A 6,478-nucleotide genomic window follows, 5' to 3' on the forward strand; every position below is an offset into this window, starting at 1 on the left:
TGAAAGCCTGCTAATATCTGACTGACTGGGTTATAGTATACAAAGCCTCTAGAGAACACTGAAAATGCTAACTGTTTACCGGGACAAGGTCCCCGGTATACCTTATTAACTAAAATACTATAATGACTAAAACAAAAGAGAGATAAGGCCCCGAAAGACTGGGGCTCACCAATAGCTGATACGAGATGTTCTAGCAAGCAGAGTCGTCAACCTAAAAATCGTTACCTGCATCGTGAGATGCAGGCCCCGAGCAAAAGGGACGTCAGTACATTTGAATTGCACTGATATGTAAAACAACTGAAGAAAAGAACTGTAAATACTGAAACTGAACTGCTAGCTGATAAACTGATAACTGAACAAGGAAGTAAGGATATGAATGCTCTCTCTTCTAAATGATGAACAACCAATTTAACTAAATATTAAACTACGACCTCAGGCCCTATATATATATATATATATATATATATATATATATATATATATATATATATATATATATATATATATATATATATATATATATATATGTGTGTGTGTGTGTGTGTGTGTCTGCAGCCTCGGGACCAAGTATATGTATATATAACTGCGGCCTCAGGCCCAAAGATGCATAAAGCATAAACTGCGGCCTCAGGCCCAAAGACAGGTGTTCAACATTCAAGAATATAAAATCAGGAACTGAGAATCATATTAAAATACATGATACTGAAATAATGAGCCATACCGAGTTACATGATACTGGAATAATGAATAGGGTTAGACTGAGATGAGTATTCATAATAAGTTGATTTGTCATAACTGAAATCATAGAATATCGAATGATTATGAGACTATGCCATCTAGAGAATAGAAGTTCTACTACTATTCAGGGAAATAAGGCATAGTTACTTTTTGAGGAAACTGGTAATGGTCATAATGAATGGGACGTAGGGAGAATCATAGACATTCCCAACGTAAAGAGTTAATCTTACATACCTTAACTTCCTGCCCTTGAGCGTAATGCAACGTTTGTCAACCCTTTCAACTTTAATCTATAGTAATACAAGTAAAAGGGATTCCATATTAGCTATGGTGTTCATGTTTTGGTCACTTAAATATTTTATCAAACACTTGGTAAAAATAAAGCTTCATAGTCCTTATTAATGGTATCTCTACACCCAACAACCCATTCTCTTGTTCCTAGATAAATTCTAAAGTCTCAAATGATTATAATCAACATTATTCTTCATCACCCATAAGGTAAACAACACCCTTAACCAATAATCAACACTCAACATCCCAACCCTTTAATCGTTCATGCTTTTCTATCAAGCCCGTCAACTCATATCTCATGAACTAGGGTTTATAATCATTAAACCAATGTTAGAATCAATTAGAGGGTGAAGACATTACCTTTTTGAAGTTCAAACCCCTTTGAATTCGAGTTCTAGGCTTTCTTCTCTCAACAATGATGTCCTAATCGAATATCTAATGATATAGAGGGTTTACCCATATTAATAAGATATTGGGAAATTGAAATTAACTTAGATCACCATTAGAACTTACCTTGGGTAGTGGAGGGACCCTTAAGGAGTTAGGTTTTTGAGAGCTTTCCTTTCTAGAGCAAGTTTTTATGTTTTGGGGTTGTGGGGGACAAAATAGGGCTAAAAATGACTTCCCAAGTCGTCCACCACATCCCAGTTGGCGCGAACGCAGTCCCGACCGCGGTAAATTGCTGGGATAGTGCCTCACCATCGCGGTCGCAGTAAAAATGGGGCAGGACCGCGGTGGTTACACACCATTATGTAAAATGGGCATAACGTTTTGTACAGAGCTTCGTTTGGGCTCCACAATATATCGTTGAAAATCTATTTCAAAGTCCTACAACTTTTATGCTTTGAGTTTTTCCAAGTTCCTTACAAATTTTCACTAGACCCTGCTGGAAGACAGACCTTCTGCAAACTTAGTCGATTTTGTCAAATCTTATGCACCTCACTTTCCATCTTGATTTTGAAACAACTATTTTCACCCATAATCATCCCAATGGGACTTCACATGTTCAGAATATATCCTTACTACTCCTTTAACTCATTCATACCTAAGGCGAATTTTACGGGGTGTTACACAAGCCCAATATATCTGTTCACAAACTGCACCCTCGGGCCCAAGTATACGTATACATAACTACGGCCACATGCCCAAAAATACATAAAGCATAAACTGCAACCCCAGGCCCAAATATGCATAAAGCATTAACTACGGCCTCAGGCCCAAATATGCATAAAACATAAACTGTGGCCTCAAGACCAAATACAAGTGTTCAATATTTAGGGATTTAAATCATGAACTGAGAATCATACCGAAATATTGGACAATACTAGTTACATGATATTTGAATGATGAATAGAGATATATTGAGATATGTATTCATGAACTGAAACTCCAATTGTTTATGACATGCTGAGTAATCTAGACTAAGACTCATGAGCATCAAACTCAAGTCTATATTGATTACGCACTGAGCTCACAACGTTCAGAATGATAGTCATGAACTAGTTATGAAGCTAGATAATAGAAGTTGTGCAACTATTCAAGAAACCAGGCTTAACTATATTTCTGAGGCAATTAGTAACGTCGTAAAGAAACGTAGTGTAGGAAGAATCATTAACATTCCCAAACATAGAGAGTTAGCCTCACATACCTTAACATTTGCTCTTGAGCATAATGCAATAATTGCCAACCCTTTCAACTTTAATCTATAGCAATACAAGTCAAAAAAATTCTATATTAGCAATAATACTCATGCTTTCGCCGCTTAGATATTTTATCAAACACTTGGTGGGCATAAAGCTTCATAGCCCTCATTAATGGTGTTTCTACACCCAATAACCCATTCTCTTGCTCCTACATAAATTCTTAAATCTCAAATTTCTTATTATCAAAATCATTCTTCTTAACCTGTAAGATAAACAACACCTTTAACCAATAATCATCAATCAACAACCCAAACATATAATCGTCCATGCTTTCAATTAAACCTATCAACCCATATCTCATGAACTTAGAGTCTATAATTATTAATCCAATGCTATAATCATTTAGAGGGTGAATACATTACCTTTTTGAAGTTCAATCCTCTTGAATTCGAGTTTTAAGGTTTCCTTTCTCAACAATGATGTCCCAATTGAATATCTAATGATTTCAAGGGTTTACCCATGTTAATAGAGTATTGGGGATTAAAATTAACTTAGAATCACGATTGAACTTACCTTGGATGGTGGAGGGACCTTTGAGGAGTTAGGTTCTTGAGAGCTTTCCTTTTTAGAGCAAGTTTTTGTGTTTTCGGGTGTGGGGGACAAAGTAGGGCTTTTAAAATGACCCCCCCAGGTGCACTCCCGCGTACCTGGATGCACATCAAGGCAGTATCACTGGCACAAGTGTGCAGCCATGCACGAGACCGTCCGGGCGCGCACATGGGCGCCAATACTGCATATTGTCCAGTAAAATACACATAACGTTTCGTACAGATATCTGTTTGGGCTTCACAATATATCATTGGCAAGATATTTCAAAGGACTAAAACTTTCATGCTTTATGTTTTCCCAAATTCTCAACTAATATTTACGAAATCTTTCAAAAAGACAGACCTTCCATAAACTTGGTCGATTTTATCGAATTTTATGTACCTCACTCTCCGTCTTGATTCCAAAACAACTATTTTCACCCATACTCATCCTGATATGACTTAATATGTCTAAGATATCACATTAATACTCATTTAGCATGTTCACACCTAGTCCAAAGTTACAGAGTGTTACATTCTTCTCTATAGATTTAAGTGTCAATGAGTCACTTTCAATGTGAATCAATCACCTTAATACCATACCACAGAAGTATACCCTTCTCTTAATTAGAAAAGCATAAGGAACACAAAAGCAGTTTTATCTACACAACTATATCTCCAACACTAAGTGAACACATTAAATAGGTCTAAAGATCAAGGCTTCAAACACATATAGAGGCAGTGGTATCAACATACTACTATTAAAAACCAAACACTTGAGATCAAGCACCTTAAGGATAAAGTAGTTGCATGATATAAATCTATAAAGTTCCTGAGTATGGATACATTCCATTCATAGCCTAAGTTTTAACTTCTAGCATGAATATAATTTAAATAGCAGTCATTGTGTATTCAATTAAGAATTACAATTACAGTCTCTTACTCTTTTAACTCTTTTTGAAATTAATTTAAATAAACTCAATTATTTCCAATAAAATATAGTAAAATTATAAAATAGCAAATATACTACTAATTATGGATAATTATCTATAAACTTTGTTTTTTTCCAAATGATAACATTAAGTTTGAATTTTAACATAGTAATCTAATTAATAATAAGTGGGATTATACTGGGTTGTTGTTGTTGTAATCTAATTAATAAAAAATTTAAGAAGTAATTCATTAAACTAATTATAAAACCTCTATGGTGTATTTTAAAATAGTAAGTATATCATATAATACACAATATTAACAGTAGGTGATTAGTTTCAAAACTAATGCTTAACTAATTTTGTAAAAATGGGGTTTCATTGATAGAGAATAGTTTCAAAACATTCATTGCAAATTATTAAGTGTAGGTAAATCAATTTTAAAAGGGAAGGTGAAAATTGATCTTCAACAACGTGTTGTACTCTTTTTTCCTTGAACCGATTGTCCTGAAGCGGGTTTTTGGCAAGGTTTTGTCGAGGCAACAATAAAATGTGCTACCTTCGTTTTGAAGACCAACCATAAACTGGAATCGTTGATCGCTTGCACCGAGCAAATAGTATCGGAGCCCTCACAGGTTCGACCTCAAATACTGGGGGCCATTACCCCTAGGTTAAGATCCTTAGAAAGGGAAAATTCTATATGTCAAAAGCCAATGCTTAGTGATTAAGTTTCGTTATAAGGGTCAAACGGTTATACAAACTGTGCCCATGTAGCCCACTCCAGCCACGACACAAGGCTTATATGCCTCCGATTATGTACCTTGCATATAAAACAATGAAAGGAAACTTTAGTTCCCTCATACTTTATTATTACGCATTTCGCTTCGCTAATGCTTCGCAATGGATCCTAGAACCTAAAGCCCACGGTCTACCCTGACTCAGGGACTGTCGTCCGATAAAAAATTGGACGGCCCAGGTCATCAAATCCTAGAGCCACCCAACCCACTAGGCAGTGCCCGAATACGAAAGTCTACGGCCACCCTAAAATAGCTCGGTGACGTCCGAAGTCCGTACTAAGAAAGTAAGTCCCTTATATAGTTAAAACCTATTAAAAGGTTATCCTTAGCAAAAACATCATCAGACATGACTAAAACACTTAAGCATCTTGAAAGGCCTTCGACTTTATCAAAATCTAGAAGACACGAAGTAATCTGGAGTTGCCATCAAAATTGGTCTCCATTCGGGCCTCCGAACAACAAATGCCCCATCTTATGTTTAGTCCTATGATAAGGCATTAAGAATGATACACAAACAAAGACTACAAATAGATGCTGAAAAGTAAAAACATGGTATTTCTAAAGAGAAAATTTTATACATTTCAAAAAATATTTACAAAGGCACAATAAAACAACCTCAAAATAAGCAAGAAAGAAATCCAAAAAAGAACTAAGGCACCTCTGCCTAATGTTCATCGGGGCTCGACTCAACACCCGAACCTTCGAAACCGTCGGAGCCTTTGAGACCTTCGGGCTCATAGAGATACCTTGCCTCAGCTTTGAGCCTCTTGGATTCTTCGATCTCGGCCGACAGGTAAAAACCTTGGGTGTGGGGTATCCCCCTGGGATAGACGCTTTACAACCTTGGTCTTCGTCCTTAAATGGGCCTCGACCACCTCCACCTCGACTTTATACTGAGCCAACATTTCTTTGACCTCGGACGAATCAACCAAGATCGCCTTTAATTTGGACTTCAGTCCAGTATATTCCTAGCCAAGGGCATCCCGTTCTGAGGCGGCTGAAGCCAATTGTGACAGAAGCTCGTCGCTCAGCAGAGACCACTTTTTGGCTTTGTATTTTGCTACTCGGAGTTAGTACTTGACCACTCTTTTGAGGCCTCCTTTTCCGAAGCTAGCAGATCCATTCTGCCATTCATTTCCTCGGCTATGATCTTGACGTCATCCATATCGGTCCGAAGCTGGTCGATCAAGTCTATCTTCTCTTGGACATGCGAAGTTGTGTTGTTAGTCACCACAAGTAGCTTCTCGGTTATAGCCTCAAAGATCTTTACCTTCTCGACCACTTTGGCATGCTCCCGTTTCACGGACGAGGCCTTATTCTGCGCCTTTTCCAGCTAGTCTCAGAGAATTGGGAGATCCTTGAGAGCCTCGTCTTTCTGTTCACCCAGAGCTCTGTACATGTGCTTCTTCCGAACTTGCTATTTGAGCTCGAACTCGAAATGGTTGATTTCCAATCGAGAACGGAGAAAGCTTTCGCGATGAAGCACCGAAGCC

This window comes from Nicotiana tabacum, chromosome 1 (assembly GCF_000715075.1).
Source record: "Nicotiana tabacum cultivar K326 chromosome 1, ASM71507v2, whole genome shotgun sequence".
Taxonomy (NCBI): Eukaryota; Viridiplantae; Streptophyta; class Magnoliopsida; order Solanales; family Solanaceae; genus Nicotiana; species Nicotiana tabacum.